The sequence below is a fragment of the Cydia pomonella genome, chromosome 3, assembly GCF_033807575.1.
Source record: "Cydia pomonella isolate Wapato2018A chromosome 3, ilCydPomo1, whole genome shotgun sequence".
NCBI lineage: Eukaryota > Metazoa > Arthropoda > Insecta > Lepidoptera > Tortricidae > Cydia > Cydia pomonella.
The window spans coordinates 7,606,522-7,624,444 of NC_084705.1; the positions used below are offsets into that span (position 1 = coordinate 7,606,522).

At 35.4% G+C, this 17,923-nt stretch overlaps 1 long non-coding RNA gene across 1 annotated transcript; it reads right to left on the reverse strand.

Moving 5' to 3' along the window:
- Nucleotides 1-1,360: 1,360 nt before the first annotated feature.
- On the reverse strand, nt 1,361-11,305 carry LOC133515974 (uncharacterized). Its single transcript, XR_009799150.1, has 3 exons — nt 10,380-11,305; nt 8,525-8,561; nt 1,361-6,337 (listed from the first exon to the last, which is right to left on the reverse strand). It is a non-coding gene; the product is annotated as an uncharacterized LOC133515974 (long non-coding RNA).
- Between the last annotated feature and the right edge of the window lie 6,618 nt (nt 11,306-17,923).

Consider the following 17,923-nt stretch of genomic DNA (forward strand, 5'->3'; position numbering starts at 1 on the left):
TCGGGCCAATTATGAAAGTAGCGCACCTGCGCTTGTCAAACACGCCCGCTTGTCCGTCCTGCGTTTACCATTAATCTTCCTCCTTACATTGCTACTCGCTATAGAAACTGTCGATCTAGAAATATAGTTCAGCTTTTGTTTTGTGGAAAGTTGGAAACAGCTGGTCTTGCTGAGTTTGCATAACCTTTTAAAGGAAATGGGTGTGATGGTTTTAAGGAAGAGTTTAGAATTAACCGTATTTTACTTTATGAAAGAACCGAGTTCTTAGTAGATACCTATTTTTTTCTTGTCTAAAGATTTGAGTCATTGAATTCATTTTAACTAACATAAATATTAAATTTTCTTTTCACACTTCGATCTTCATCCATTCTTTTGAGATGGCCTAACCAACGGAGTCTGTGAGCTCTAGTCTCCTCACTCAATAGTCAATACTCAAACCAAAATACATTTACAAAGCTTTTTTTAAGCATCGGTCCTGCCATCTAGCGCTCAGTAGCACTGTACAAGTTCGTAGTTTACAAGTAAAGTAAATTATAGACGCTGCTGCCACCTGTTGACAAGTAGCTGCGTAGACACGTCGCGATGTATTGATCGCGTGTTTGAAAACAAAAAAGCAACAAAATTTCACAGAAATTAGTTAGGTATGTTACAAGGCTCGGAAAAACGCCCGTCATTTTGAAAACAATCATAATTTATGGACCCATTTATGAGTCGGAAGTGTTTGTTCACAGTCTATGGACGTCATTGAAGCATATTTATTTACTCGTTGACATTGGTATATGGAAGTCTCTGTTGTATGGAACAGGGTCATTTTTTCAAAATGACGGGCGATTTTTCAACCCTTGCTATGTACTAACCGGGAACAGAAGTTTCATTTTGCAATTTAAAGGGTATAAGTATGATGTTTAGTCCGAGCCTGAGCTCTTTATATAGGTAACATTCATTTTCTAATATCCATATAGCATTACCTAAATACCTACGTCTACTTAAGTTTAGTTTTTCACGTTTGTATTCACTTATAGCTAGCAGAACTTCGCAACTCATTGGGGTAAAGTGAACATGAACCTCCATTTAAAAAAAAAGAACGAGAACTTTAAAAAAATCAATTTTGTAGATATGTGCTGTGTATATAAGTAGGTTTATTTTTTAAACCTATATACGAGTTAGCTATATAGGTGATGTCTAATTTTAAATAAAAAAGGAAATGCAAATAATGGGGTTGAGAAATACCAGTGTTTATTAAACTACAGAGACTAATATTAAAATCAAAAGAATTAGAGCGTTTCTAGCGCAAATAGGAATAGTCCATTTATTACCTACCTTGTGTTCATTACAGGTTTCCAAAGAAAAAAATTAGTCATTCAATACTAAAACTTTTATTGAATCAAAAATCTGTATTAAGAAAAACACAGGGAAAGAAAATAATTGGCTTATATTTATGAAATACTATATTCTTAACAAAGTGGCAATAGGTAACTACAGATACATATAATTTAAATCATCAAAGATCTATAATTATTTTTATTGCATAATATATGGTAGTACAAATGGCGGACTTAATGTCTTAAGGCATTCTCTATCAGTCAACCAATGGGCTAAACCAGAAAGGCGCTGGTCAAATTAGGTGGGTATGTTACATTAGTCCTTACTTCACTTCTTCCTCTTCTTTAACTACCTCATTTGATGTAAGGCAACACCTCTCTTTTTGGTATGATTTCCATGAATTAAAACATATATAGTGTTGTATACATAGTGTTGTGTTCCTGCCGGTGAGTAAGGTTGCCAGAGCTCAACGAGGGGGGGCGGGTTTAGGGTCGGCAACGCGCATGTAACTCCTCTGGAGTTGCAGGCGTACATAGGCTACGGAGACTGCTTACCATCAGGCGGGCTGTATGATTGTTTGCCACAGACGTAGTATAAAATATGTGCATGAATATTATCAATAAGTAGGTATTTATTATTCAATACAAAGATAGTGTTTCGTATTACCTTTAAAAAAATAAGCACGGTATAAATTCACGGTAGTTATAATCATAACAAGAGAAAGATGCAAAGATGGCAAAACACTTCATAGAGATTCCATAGTGGTTGATCATTTGACAGTTCGAAAAAAGAAACTGATTTGACTAAGCAGCCAACTATTACACTGTAGAATAAAATATTATACTGTAGAAAGAGAACAGTAGAGTTCTATCTCCATTTGGAAAAGTATTAGAGGGGGCAGATATACTTTTGGCGCGTTGTTTTAACCGCTACTGTTGATGCTGACTGTACCTATTAGTTACAACTTCATCTTATTTTGAATAAACTAGAGCCCTTTAAAAAAAATTATTTGTACATAATACATGAAAGTCATGTTACGACTATCGGCCCGATTCGAAGAATGAAATACGATAATGATAAGTTCTGGTTTAGATAAGTTCTCATTTAGGTATCGTTTGTATGTCGTATAATTGACAGAAGCAGCTCGATTCGGGAAATCAATGTCACTTTGACGTTAGAAATATCGTAGATAGATCTAATTGGGATCACAGCGGAATCGATATAAACGTCAATTTTGACATGCCGATGCCGTTTAGTTATCGATCTTTTAAAGATCTTTCCACGATCTTAAACGTGTCTTAATCATTCTTCGAATCGGGCCGTATGTCATTCAATAAGCAGCCTAGTCATAGATTTCTTCAACAATAGGATTAAAGTGTTATATATTATATAATACTCTCACACCATTTCTCAGCTATAACTAATAATGAATAACATTTTGTTAACAAGTATAACAATAAGAAAATTAGATCATTTCGGTAAAAAGGTATTTTGGCAAAATGGCTTAACCAACGAAGCTTTACAAAACAAATGCGCCATGAAACAACATTTTATATGAAATGTCACAAATAATACCTACTAAGGTCCCATCGCCATCGTCGAAAAATGGAAAATCGTATCTCTCTATCGCTCTTGCTTATTCGAGCGACAGAGGCAGATACGTTTATCGATGTTGGCGGTTAGTCCTCTGAAAGAAATAAGCCCAGTTTCATGAAAGTTGCACCAACTGCGCCGAATCGTTGAAATGATCAGCAGCCACAATTCATCAGTGCAGCGAGAGGTTTCGACACACTATCCAATTGTGACTCGGCACGACTCGTCGACTCTCATAGGAGCGTTTTCAAATTGTCCGATCCGATAATGGATGTCGGGTGATCCTTGGAGAAAAGCTGCTAGAGAGTGCGCTATAGCATCAAGTCCTTTTTTAGTTTAATGCTGTCTCTTTTGAACAATAAACAATGAGTAAATAAATATAAAAAGGCGCTTTTAAAATTTTTACTTCTTTGTGGTCGTATTCGACATCCAATGTTTGATCGGACAATGTAAAAACGCCATAAAATAAAAGATATTACGCAAAACTCTGCGTAGGGGGCGCCTCTAGCACACACTGGGGGCACATCGCGAAACACGGAAATCGAAGTTTTGTTATCAGCCACTTGCATATCCGAGCAATATAGAGGCAGATAACGACATGCATCTGCAAATGACAAAAAACTGTTTAAGGCATAGTATGTTTAAGTTACTCCATGGTTTGGAATATGTGATAGTGCTGCTCTCTGGCGGCAGAACATTGCATAAATACTCCCTATTAACACTTAGTGCTCACATAAAGACAGTCTTGCATGATAGACCCGGACAAGTTACATAAATACACCTATGTTGAACCGCACTAGCTGCGCCGGATCGCTGGAAACGATCAACAGCCACATAACATCAGAGCGTCGACAGAAAGTATCGACACACTAGCGATATGTGACTCGGCACGGCTCGTCGACTCTCGTCTAAGGATTCATGTTACGTCACGTAAAGACACGTAAGGGGTGCTCCCGGTACTGGTTTTCTATACAAATTCAGGACCGAAAATTCCCGGTTCTCGCCATACAAATTCGCAAACCACGAACAGAATTAGTCTAATATTATTAGTGTGTTGTCATGGAAATCCATACGATTTGACAATTTGTGGACTAATAATATTACACGAACTGTCAAGTAGTATGGGTTTACCATGGCAACACAGTAATAATATAAGACTAATACAGGGGCCCATTTCTCAATCGATATTAGACTAATAATAATATTAGTCCACAAACTGTCAAGTCGTATGAGTTACCATGGCAACACACTAATATATTAGACTAATACCGTTCGAGAAATGGGCCCTAGGGCGAGAATTAGTAGTCTTAAGTCTGATCGGCAACATTTCACGTGAGGGTGAACAAAATAAGGGCCTGTTTACACATGGATTAATATTTAGTGCATTATAAATAATTAATTACAAATTTAGGTACATGAATTGAAATATGGTAGTCATGGTTATTACCACAGACCCGTGATGGTATTATCCTACATGCGAGTTTATAAGTACTCGTAACTAGTAAAATTATTCACAATATTAGAATGATTAATCGGTTTTTAAATACAGGTTCTTTTACCACAAAAATAGTGAAATTAAGTTACTTTTTCCCCTCGCATTATTTATGAATTTTAAGAATTTGTAGTACCTTTGCAGATAAATGTAAAAATTTAGAAATAAACTACCTACAAACAACGATTAGTTTTTTTAATTCTTAATGTATATTGTTATTGTTAATACTTTCTAGTACTCATTTTAAATAAATCACAAAAAATAAGATGTATATCAGATCAAATTGCATATCTAGGTAATTTCTTGTTTTTATATAATATAGTATAAATTTTGATTCAGTGTTTATTAAGGTATCATGTCATTATTGCACCAGGGGCCCATTTCTCGAACGGTATTAGACTAATATTATTCGTCCACGAACTGTCAAGTCGTATGGGTTACCATGGCAACAGACTAATAATATTAGACTAATACCGTTTGGGAAATAGGCCCCAGGATATCGTGCTAATTACCTAAGTAGTAATATTTCGAGCACAAAGTTATCGGAACATATTTAATTTAAGGTTTAGGTAGGCACTCATACAAAAAGCACTATTTATTCGGGCCGATTTTTATTTAATTGTAGTTTTATTCGTCAGAATTATATTAAATTTGATGGATATGTAGAGTACAGTCGATGTAAAAGATCTGTTTAAATTTTTGTCTTACTCCTTTGTTGTAAGGCGAAAAATTTCAACATATCGTCAGTAGGTACCTACCCTATTTCGTACAAGAATATTATATTTTGCGCAATTTTACTATAGGTATGTATATCCTACAAAATCTTCCTCTGAGTTATGAAAATGTATGGTATTTTGGTAACCAAACGGAAATTTAGATTCATTGTTTTGTCCCAAATTCGGATTTTCCTAATTATTCAACCCAGAATGAGAAACTTATCAAAATCTGACGAAAAAAAATAAAAAGATAAAAATCGGTCCATTATACTATTTTCGACTTCCACGTCAAAGTCAACATTAATTTTAAACCGCGTGATAGTTCGTGGCACCATGAGTCATGATTCATAATTCTACAAATTAGTGATATCACTGGGCGTCGGAGTTGTATAATGTATCAGGTAGTAACATTCATAGGGCACGAGGCGGCGTCTGCGAAACATTGACCCAAAATACAACGCTATTTAGGGCATGGCTAGATTTGGTTAATGTTATGATTTTACGATAAATATGTTTTATAGAGGTTTAGTTTATAATGTTTTTGAATCAATTGCTAAATAGAGTTTTGATTAGCAGGTATTTATTGTTTTGTTTTTAAACATATTTGTTTCTGTATTTTTGACATGTGATTGTTTTTAATAACTTGACATTTAAGTCTGTACCTATTTTTATGACATCATAATTTTTTTGTAAAATTTGATACTGATAAAATTTTAAGGATTTAAACTTTTTTGATTAACGATGTTTTTTGATTCATCCATGAGTCAGCCATGTTTTTTTTATAACAATTTTAAAATAAATAATTTTGAAAATAATATGGATATTTTTTGGGTAATTATACATAAAACGTTATAAATTTATAATACAACCATTTGTCTTTGTGCCTTTCCCGAGTTCCTATCGGTCTTTCGTAGTTTCTTCCTGATTTCACTATTCTTGAAGCAGTGTTCCTTGTGTTGTTCCAGTGAACCTTCAGTTCCCTTCAGGCTTGATCGTTGCAGTGCATGCACCACACAAACCTCTCTAGAACCGAATTTGTCGCCTCACTTCAAACAAATTCGGATCTACAGGGTAGATGTAGGGCACTAATATTGATGCCGATGGGCACCAAAAATTCTTTCTTCATCTTAAAATTAATCCTGAAAAGAAATATCCTACTCTCTTCCAATTCTTCAGAAATCTTCAAATCCATATAATCCTCTGCAAGATGCACCTGGAAAGAGAAATAAAGCTTAATTAATATCAAATTAGGTAACAAACAGACATCAATCTAAATTAAAGGTGTGACATGAATCGGCGTTTTATCAACTAAATAAAATCGGAGAGGTGTGATGTCAACAATGGTTCAAATTGAGCGTGTAACAAGCGATGCCGTAATCGATCATCGTAACTACCGACTCGTTAAACAAACACGTCGACAATGGAGGTCGCATGTGTTTGGACAGCCTTGTTCTATGTCCATACGTCACTAGAAAGCAAGGGAAAGTTTGTTACTATATGAGGCACTTATAACCAAGCAAGATGTTTTAGATGTTGTATGCTAATCAATACTCAACAATGCAAAGTTATGTGCGCGTGTGGAATTTAGCATCTGTTGCATCATATTAGTGACTCACAGAGGCACTAGAAATACGTAGTAATATATTTTACAGTACATATGGGGGCTACTTTATAGCACTAGTGCGAGAAGTAGCATATTACGTTACTGTGTCGAACATTTAAAGGGCCATATGTACTGTAAAACGTTGTACGATACATGTGCGAATAGGTAATTCGCAACTCGTGTCGATTTAAAACACTCCCTTCGGTCGTGTTTTAATTTATCGCCACTCGTTTCGAATTTCCTATTTTTCGCACTTGTATCGTAATGTACTATTTTAGGTCACCCTTCTGAACAGTTGAATATTAATGTTCATTTTGGAGATCTTGTGAGAAGCACCGTAAGCACGAGAAAAGTCAACCAGCAACAATTCGCGCCCGATAAATACGAAATGAGTCTGCATCGTCACGTCAACGCCTTAAATTTTAGCGATCACCGTTTCTTCGACTACTTACAGCAAGTATTGCCAAAAAACATCCACCGATAAATGTGGAACTGGTTTAATTCGTCGCGTCAGAAAGTCTGCTCCCCAAACTAGCCCGTTGGTTCGGCAACCTTGACGTACCGAGTCCGCCATCCGGCCGGCGGCGGCGCGGCGGCAAGTGGGTCAGAGGACGCGCAGGCGCCCGGACGCGACCAATGAGCCCGCCCCCGGCCTGGGACCAAATGAATGGCTCAGACCCCCCTTCGTACCTACTTACATCGACCAGCCTAACGCGACCCCCTCTGCCGCCCCGTGGCAAAACAAACCCGACGAATTGAGGGTGGTGCGAATATAGCTGGGGTCCTTTTTCAACTGGTCGGGTTCTAAGCAACTGTTGGATGAATCTGTTGAGTGCTTAGCCCACTAGTTGCTAGGATCGGTATCGGAAATTAGATTACTGGGATCTGATGGCGTTAACTAGGTGCTATTCTGAACCAAATTCTAAATATAGAAAGAAGTTGCGGTTTTAAATATTCATGTTTTCGTGTTCATAAATTCATAACAAGGCTCCAAATGTTTAATAATGGTGCAGCGTATTTAATAACTCATGTTGGCGGCTGAAATATGAAAATGGCTATAGCACTTTTCGCAAGCACGAAAGCTGCTTCCGTTTTACAATCAAGGAAAGATTTAAAAATGAACATTAAATGTATTCTACAGCGTTTCAAAATGTCGAGCATGAATTTTCGACAACGTTAAATTTTAAAACACGAAGTAAAAATTAGCGCGTCCTTGGGTAATACAAGTAAAGGTTAAGTAGTTGGTAGTAAACAACATTCAAATTAGCACTTTAATAAAACATTATTAAAATAGCGTTATGAATTCATAAAACGGCTGGTGCTAAAAACTCCTATAAAGTTTGATCTTTTAAACGTATCTATATGTCAGGATTTTTTCAATAATCTTTCCTATAATTATTTCTCAAGATATAGTATAAATAAATGTAAATTTATTAATTCACAAAGCTGTAAAATTGAGAATATGTAAGAATGTAGGTGCCTTCTCTAAGGTGTAGGCGATACGGCTTGTGCAAAAGTAGAACCAGAAGCAGAACGTTAAATAAATCCACGAAAGGAAATAAAATAAGCCAAAGATTTACAAATGCTGTTTTTCGTCGTCGTTAACATAAATTTCATGCGCTCCAAATGCCAGCAACATAATATATTTCCACCCTAGATGGCTGCATTGGCGACCTACTTCAGTCAAATAAATCTAACTACACAGACAGTTAGTTCCATCCTCTTTACTATTTATTTGCTTCTCATTGAAGCTTAATTAAACGATCTATTTAGTAATTATTTAATTAAAATACTAACCTTATATTATCCCGGCTAACTGGCAGTCTGGATGTAGCTGAAATTGATGAAAAGAAAAAACTTAAAACTGATGATATAAAAACAAAAGAAATTAAAAGGAAATTAAATTCACAAGCGGAACAATGTGATCCCAACGAGAGACGATCTCGCTCTGATGTGTTCCCACACAACGCATCGCATGAAACTATTGGTGATGAAAACTATTAGCAAGCCACTAATTGCACGGCAGCCTACATAGGCGGCGGTAATTGCCCCATTTACACGTTTTGTTAGTCCGCACAGCATAATTGTAGCTGTTTGCTCGGGATACCGATGGACCAAATGTACCGAGCACGAACGCCGTACGGAAATTAGGAAATTTTGGAATTTTGAATCGAGGTGAACAGTGGCGCTAATTGGTGAATTACAACAATTAACACATGCAGTAACAATAGTACTGGCGGTGCTGGGGCTGGAAATGATGATAAGAAAAAATAATACATACATTTGGTATTTAGATTCTCACCAACAATAAAAAAAACTTGCAATGACTCATTGCACCAATTGACTTGAATATTGCTTTTTTAACATATTAAACATAACTGTACTTTGATTCGTGTTTCACCCCTTTCTAAATTTGCCACTAAACTAAGAGGAATAATTATATGCATTAGTGATTATATGCATATAAGCTTTAGTGATCTTGGTGGCAGAATTGGATCTAAAAGTATAACTAAGGATTTGATTGCTACCATGTCACACTGTTAGTTAGCGAGGTGGCGAAACAAGAAAAGTGCGATCTTAGACTTTATGTGAAAAGCATTAAGATATAGTCGTGTGCTTGTATGAACATGGTTGCGGTATTTATGGGCTGGGTGTTTATTACGTTCTTACTAAATACTAAGCATAAAAAAATACCTAATTTAATATCATTGCTCGTAACTTTGCTTGTTCATACATATGAAAAAGTAACAACTTTACCTAAAATCAATGGTGTCTAATGAAGTAATGATATACCGGGTGGGGCCTATAACACGAGTAAATAATTAAAACATAGATTGTACTCCTCAAATGTAAATTCAAATTGTATTCAATAAATTAAAAAAAATATAAAGTCTATGTTGGTCAGTTTGAAGAGTACAGCCTGCAGTTTGGTTTTTGTGGTCGTGTTATAGGTCCCACCCGGTATATATCATTACTTTATTAGACACCATTGATTTTTGGTACAGTTGTTGCTTTTTTATATGTATAAAGAGGTAACATTTACTGCTTCTTATTACACTACAATTTGACCATTTTCGGCTTTCTTTTACTGCTTCAAAAAGCAAACACAAATAATTTGTATTATCTATTACTTTTAATAGGTAGGAGTACCTTTGTTTTATTTCAATAAAAAAAGGTTTTTGTAGTTGTAGGCAGGTGCATCAACTGCGTCTAACTATGCAATCTAAAGAGATGAGATGTGAACTTCATATCTACCAACTTATATAATTTCTAAAACAGGTTAAAATTCAATTGTTAAAATTTGTCAATTCACAGATAATATTTTGATATGTGATTTGATTAAACGCAGACGTAGAAGGTACCTACCTAAGTTATTGCAATTATTTAAATTTAAATGGGTATTGATGATCAGGTTTTTTTAGCTACCTACTTAAGTATACTTTAACTACTTCACAAATTATATTTTGAAATAACTATTACCTACTACTATATAATACCATTGACATACCTACTAATATGCAGTAAAATACAAGACATAACATCTACTTTGGAAGAATGCCAGCCCCTTGCCAATATCAAAACGATTTTTATTTATAAGTCTGGCTAACTAACGATTTTATAATAAAATAAGCGAATGAATTTTAATACTCACATGACATATTTCACCAATTTTCCTAGCTCCTATCTGCAGCTATGCTCACTTTCCATCTGAAAATAATGAATAACAGTTATAATACGATTTCATTACCAAGATGAAAAGCTCGATCGAGTGTACAATTTGGTTTCTGACCTTGCTTGGATCTTTGATACGTGCCAAACTAACGTCGACTTGACAGGCCCGCTCCCGCCAAACATGGCGGACTCGTGTAGGAAGCGGAAATACACGAGTAATCACCAGCCAGAACGGATAGAACGATCAAAGGGTGCGTGCAAAAACGAGACGCACAACAGGTCCTGGCCGTTCGAAAATTAAGACAGAGATAGCGATATTAGATTTGACAAGCGAGTAAAAGGATAGCCTCTAAACTGTTTTAGGGCGGAGCTGTCTGGACTCGGGATCGGGCAGATGGCAACAAAAAGGGACCAGTCGGGACTAAAATTTTGGGCATAAATTGAACGGCATTTTTGCCACATTGCTGCGAGGCCGGGTCGGGGTTTCGGGAGCGTTTTGTCTTTGAATTTTAACCGTCACATTTTTTAGGTCGGCCGGCTACATGTTTGGAGTGCCTATACAAAGTTTCACTGACAGGTTTTTGGGACAACCGTACGTCACGCACACTCATACTCGAACATAACATTTTTATTTTAGAAAACATGTTTTGCATAACGGAATTGTCGGTACTGATGTCACGGGGTCACTGACTTGGATTTATTGCCCGTTTCCTGCCGGTTAATATGCCTAACTTCATAGTTTACTATACTGGTTTGTCTACAATTAAATTTCGGCTAATAATAGTACAGTGGGGTGTTACTAGTAGTCGGTGGAAAAAGTTTTATTTTATTAGACTAGCGGCTCTTGCGACTAGCGGCGCAATGAGCTTAAAAAAGCAAAAGTGAAAAATGAAGCAGATATCACAGTGAACTCGCAATGGTCTTAAGCGCCATAGATGCTATTGGCGCTTACGTTCTTTATGCCAATTTTTTCCAAAATCTGGACCGAGAAAAAAAAAACCATTTAATCATTGAATCTGAGTTGATGAGAATCAGTTGAGAATTGCGACTTGTAGAGGAGACCATCCGGTCCTACGAAAGCATTTGGCCCAAGTTAGAATTAGACCTATCTACCTGATTCTCTTTAAGATGCTATCAAGTCAAATCCTTGAGTATTTTGTATTAATATTACATATTTATTCCGATTTAATCCACAGTATTATACCGAAAACTAGACAGTTAATGGAAGCAAAGCAATTTATCTAAATCTAAACGTTTTAACTTGGACCCTTTTAAGCAGAAAGTAGGTATAATGTTTCAATATTGTTCAATACTGGTTCCAATTATAACATTGTGTTTCAGAACATATACAGCCAAGTAGGTACTTAGTCGTTTTTATAAAGTTTCTTACTCTCCTCTTGCATATGAAATTCTGCATTTACTTGATATATTCGTTTGTAGATAAATAGCTACAATCTTAACCTATCCTAATAACATGCATATTCAATTTATTTTTATCTGTAACCAAAAACGTCAGTCTTCACACTGACAGATCCGATCCTTATCTAAGCCAGAACAAATTCATATCCTATAATTAAAAAAATAATACGCCTGTTACTAAAGATTAACCTATAAATATAAATTTACTTCCACTAATTCGGATTGAAATAAATTTTAGATCATAATTAAGTACCTTAAGATAAGATTAAGCCAACGGAAGCTGTTGGTTTGTTTGCATTCACGTTATAATCTCGTATCAAGGAAGATTAAAGTTGTATATTGTTTGTCACTTATCAGGTGGTTGACAAATATTAACACAAGATATCTCCGCTGCCGCTGCAAGAGATTATCGCTACGGTATCTATAAACAGCTTTCATAATGTATCATAAGGTATCCGCATGATTTCAGTACTAGGATATCTCGGTAATATACACTGGTTTAACAGATATACACACTAATAAACGACACAGATTTCTTAAGCGGGCGCTTATGTGACATTGCAGTTTTTAAATACAGTGCTAACTTCATATGTGGCATTATCAATTTAAAGATCAATTAAGTATCAGTCTCACGAATCGATTATGTATAATATGTATGTATATATATTTTATTTATGTACAGTATGTATGTGTCTTTATGTATTTAAGTAGTTTATAATTAATTTATGTGTATTAGGACTCTAATTATTTCAATAACAATTTCTTTTAGTTTTATACGCACCGCCTACAATCTTTTCTGCTTTGCCTTAAGGTTGACTAGTAGAGAATGCCTCATGGCATTAAGTTCGCCTTTTGTACATTAAGTTTTTCTTTTGTGCAATAAAGTTTCTAAATAAATAAATAAATTATCTATGAAAAGGGACTTTACTGTCGATGGCGCTTAAGCCGCACTGCGTCGCGCAGCGTTGTATTTGTATCGGAGCATCGTTTATGATGGCGAAAGCGCCATCGACAATAAGGTCCCTTTTCATAGATAACGTCACATATACACCGTGGGCTGGTAAAACCCGACAGATTTTAAAGGTGTATACTTGACCGCATTTAGAGACTGAAAGGCATACAAAGTTTTCACAAATCCGTCTTGTTTTAGAAATAATGACAATTCTTGTGAAAATTGGTTTCTGTAATAACTTCGTGATAAACGCCTCTTTGGTTACGACGCTGCCAGACAGACTGACAAACATTACAGTTTTAAAGGAAACTCGCAATAGTTATATGTAAATAAAAAAAAAACTTTACTTATTCCTTGTAATGTTGTTTTTTTTGCCAAGATGTAAATAGAAATATAACGTGTAATAAGCAGAAAATGCAAAAAAAAATATTGGACACAATTTTTTTGTCGTATTTGACCAAAACGCGTACCTATATATTTTTTTTGCTCCCTATGACATCAGGAATGCGTGGTAAACATCTGTCGGGTTTAAGAGCAATTCCTAGCTGAGCAACTTTTCAAATCTCGAATTTTTGAAGCTATGTTTCTGTCGCGCTGCGGTGGGCGGGAGCCGGAGCTATCTAAGTGTGAGTGCGCGCACACAGACGCGAGACTCGTGCGCTCGCTCATTGCGCGCCGTTCCGTCGACATCGCCCGCGAGCCAGACGGAATTTATTCTGCGCTGCCCGACGCAAGTTGTTTTTGTTGTTACCACGTAATATTGTTTTTCATTTTTATATTATACTGTATCTATTACACCCTAATACCAAACACCCTATCACCTGTACTAAATGTATTTTACACCTATGATTACGAAATAATAAATGATTGATTGATTGATTGATATTAATTACCATATAGGTAAAAACTGCAAAAAAGAATGATGTCTCAGCTTCGGTTATCGTCGTACAGTCAAGTGCAAAAATATCTATCAAAAGAATCGTCTCATAAATATGGTACTACGCTCTTATTACACTGGAATAAGATGCTATGGGATATATTTTTGAGTAAGATGTGTACACCCATATTTTTACACTTGACTGTACCTATCCGTATCAGTAAGTTGGGAGTGATCATGGTGTGTTGTGAAATTTTGTAAGTAGGTATAAATATACCTATGGTTAAACTACAATCTATTTAACTTGTAGTACTATGGGGCTAAACTTGGGCCGCCTTATTGAAGAACGTATCGCAATGACAATCTGGGTAAAGTATGTTGGGGTAATGCCGGATAATTTTGGGACCAATTGAGAGAACTCGTGAAAAAATGTTTTTTCGAGATCTCAACACGTGACAGATTCTTGAAGTACGTAGCGAATCGTTAAATAATAACCGTAGATTCGGCCTGAATTTTGGTAATCTTCAATATAGAACGGTTTTAGTTTTACTACTATAGACATACTTTTTTTTAGCGTAACGAGTGTTTTGCCATCAAGGGAGAACATTGGATGGTGAAAAAAAGTTGCTTCTAATGGAAAGAGAATAAGGTATCACAAAGAAATAGGTCCGGTGTCTACCCTTTTGTATCCGATCTTAACCCTGATACAAATATTGGTAAAATTGTGGCTCTCAAACTTTGATACCTATGTCATAAGGCAATTTGATAAGTAAACAATGTGCTAAGAAACCTCTTATTGTAAGGTTTACCCGAAGTAATAAAAAAAAACCACTAAAATAATAGATACGTTGCGAAGTTTTGACAATTTAAGATTTCGTGAACTGTACAGGTTTAGGGAAAGTGTAAATGTATTGTTTATTGAATGGAATGTACTGGAAGATATTAAGTACATAAGTAGGAGGGACAAAAATCAAAATAAAAAATAATCGTGCCCAGTCATTTTTAATGAAGGTCGCCAAAAAAATAAGAATCAAACTTAGAAATCAAAAAGACTAAGTAGTTCTTTAAAAAAGTCAAGGTCACTGAGAGCCCATCTTGAAGTATGGAAAATAATTAAAATTGCGATTTTGTTGGTTTAATTTTATAATTATGTATATACACCGTGTTTTTATTGAATTGGGTTAACTTCGGGGTATCGCTAAGTACGTTTGAGGAAACTAAATGGCATAGTAAATTTTCAAAAAAAAAATATTTTTTGCTTTTTTTTTACTATTTTTATTTTTATAAAAAGTAACTAAATGTTGCATATAGCGCTGTTGTAACACGGGCATTACATTTAACTCAACCAAACAATTGAAAACTGTGACATATCAATGTCATTTCGAACATCGATCGTCCGAGATAGTACTTACGTTTAGTAGCAAATGTATGAACTCGCACTAAACACTAATCAATAAGTAAACAGGCCCTAAGGCAAGTGTACACGCTCGTAAGGGCCTTATAAGATAAAAATTAATGATTGATTATCTCCGAAATGGAGTTCATTAGAATATCAGTGTCTTTGAGAAAGTAACTTAATTTAAGCTCAGGAATGCACCCTCGAAATTAACGCAAATCAAAAAAAACACGGTGTATATATATATTTGATATACAATTTTTTTTTTTATAAAATGTAAGGATCGTATGTAAAGAGTAAAGTAAATATATAAGAACAGAGAGCCCTCTTGAAGCATTTTAAGGAAACTAATTTCGAAGCCCTATCTCTATTTTGTATCCGAAACTAGCAATGTATGTATGCGTGCACATCTACATATGCATCCGTATGTGTAGGTACTTTATTGCGAAAAATTGCTCATTTCTCATCTATCAGGGATCGGAAACCGGTATTTTTTGTATGGGAACGAAAACGGTATTTTTTCGTTCTTTGTTAATTACTTCATTTCTAATTAGGCAATCTAATAATACGAACTCGTTATCTGAAAACACAACTGAGTCCTACATTTAGAGTATAAAATAAACCGAAATATATGGTTATTTCGATGTTTTTATAAAAAACCGGTTCCGATCCCTGCTATCTATTTTACTTGATTTTGTTATAAATTTCAACATCCCTATACAATATAAATACTCTTTATTGCACACCTCAATAAAAGAAAACAATACACAAGAAAACATACACATAAGCACAGGTAAACCACATGCGGTCTTATCGCTAAAAGGCAACCTTTGGGTAGCGGAAATTAAAAAAATTACATTGTCAGTAACCGTCGCGCTGGTAGTGGTACTGGATAAAAATAATGGTACGAAAGTGTGATCAAGAAAACAATAAATGTGACAATTAAGGTCAGTAGGTAAATTGAAGAAAATTTAAAGTTTGATAATCACTGCTGTTTTTTAAATAGGTAAAGATCGGTTTGTTTCTGGTCCCTCGGTCTACAGCAGTGCTAGGTCTGTTAACACAATTACAAAAAAAAACACATTTTCATCACAATACGCAAAATAAATTACAGAGCGAAGATCGGATAGAAGGAAGAATTCGCGAAATTTACCTTGCTCTCTGTGATTGCACATAGCACAAGCCCGACTCCCTGAGCGACGCGGGGACACTGACAGTCGAGACGCAATGAAATGGCGTCTTACACAATGTTGCCGCATTTCAAAATGGCCCTTATTTTGATATCGGCTAGCCGTAATGTAATACGGCGGATTATACAATACGACTGCGATACTTATATATAAATCCCCTCGTCAATGTAATTTCATTAAATTTGCTATCTAGTGGCAAACATCAAAGTAGTTATCTTTTACTTGTGACGCACAAGTGTGAGCAATGTAAAATACTATATTTCTAAAAAAAATTGCCTACTACGTAATAAAAGAAAATGTGTTTATTAAATTATAATACGAAAGGTGGTCAAATCGCAAAATGCTGTCGTTTTATTTAAAATAATGAAATAATTAGACCAGTTCCGAAAGTACCGGGAAATCCCGGTTCTTTAAAACAGTACCGGTTCTGCAATCCCTAATAAGGATGTTATGCCCATCACTATTCCTTCTGTGTACGTATATTTAGAAACTGTCTCCGCCTCCAATTCGTGCGATAAGGACAACTGCAGCTCGGACCGAAATTCACTCGCAAAAAACTCAAAAATCGAGGTTTCGCTCTCGACTGTTTCCTCCTCCAAAACGCAACTAATCATTATGAAATTTTGGAAATTGCAAGAGGAAGAAATAATCTATGCCGCTATGTTTTGATTTTTTGGATATTTTTTGTCATATTTGTATACTGTGCCTTTTTTTACAGCCAATTCCATTTAGCCGTTTTTGCGATTTTCGAGGCGCTGTATCTTTCTTCAAAAGAAAATAATCCAAAAAAGCAAAACATAGCGGCACAGATATTGATGATATTGATCTTATTTGAAAAAATCACTGCTCTAGGTTAAAAATCCAAGGAGGAATCAGTCGAGAGCGTTTGTATGGAAAAATCGCAACTAGGAATTCCTCTTAACCATTAGCTCACGGTGTATATAAAGTCACTCGATATAACGTTTCACTCCCTGTAACATCGACAATTTTGCTCTAGTAGGTTTACTTTAATACCTATGAAATTGGCGTTTTGTATGAAGAACTTTAACGAAATTCGATTTTTCATACAATGAATTTTGCGGATTATTTTGTGATGGCATTTTCAAACCAAACAATTTTTTGCCAGTAATCTGAGACATTTTTAAGGCACATTTTCTATCGCAAATTTTTTTTTTTTTAATCTGGCCCGTCAGACAAATATATCATTTAAATTCTCGAGCCGGCAGCACATGAAAAGAGCTGTTTTCAGGGCGGTATTCTGAATACATAAAACAATAAAAGTAGCAAATAATTGTATGTAAAATTGTTGTTATGTAGTGCACTAATGAAATTAAAAAATACTTCGAAGTTACTATTAAAATAAATAAACTATGACATGACTAAATACTTATGAACAAAAACGCCAATTTCATAGGTAATGACCTAATATTAATTACCCTGCATGCATCCCATAGCAGTATAATTTTAGTATGAAATAGCTAGAGATAGAGCCGAGAGACATGATGGACAGTATTTTAACAGATGTATATTTTCAGAGATATTGAGGTAAAACGTAAAATCCACGCGGTGGCCGTATATCTTCCGTTTATCGGAAGCGCGGCGCACCAAATCTTTGGTTCCTTTCTAATTTCTTGGCTTGACGCCCCCTCAAACCTTTAATTGACCAGATTTATGAAATCCACGATTCAAA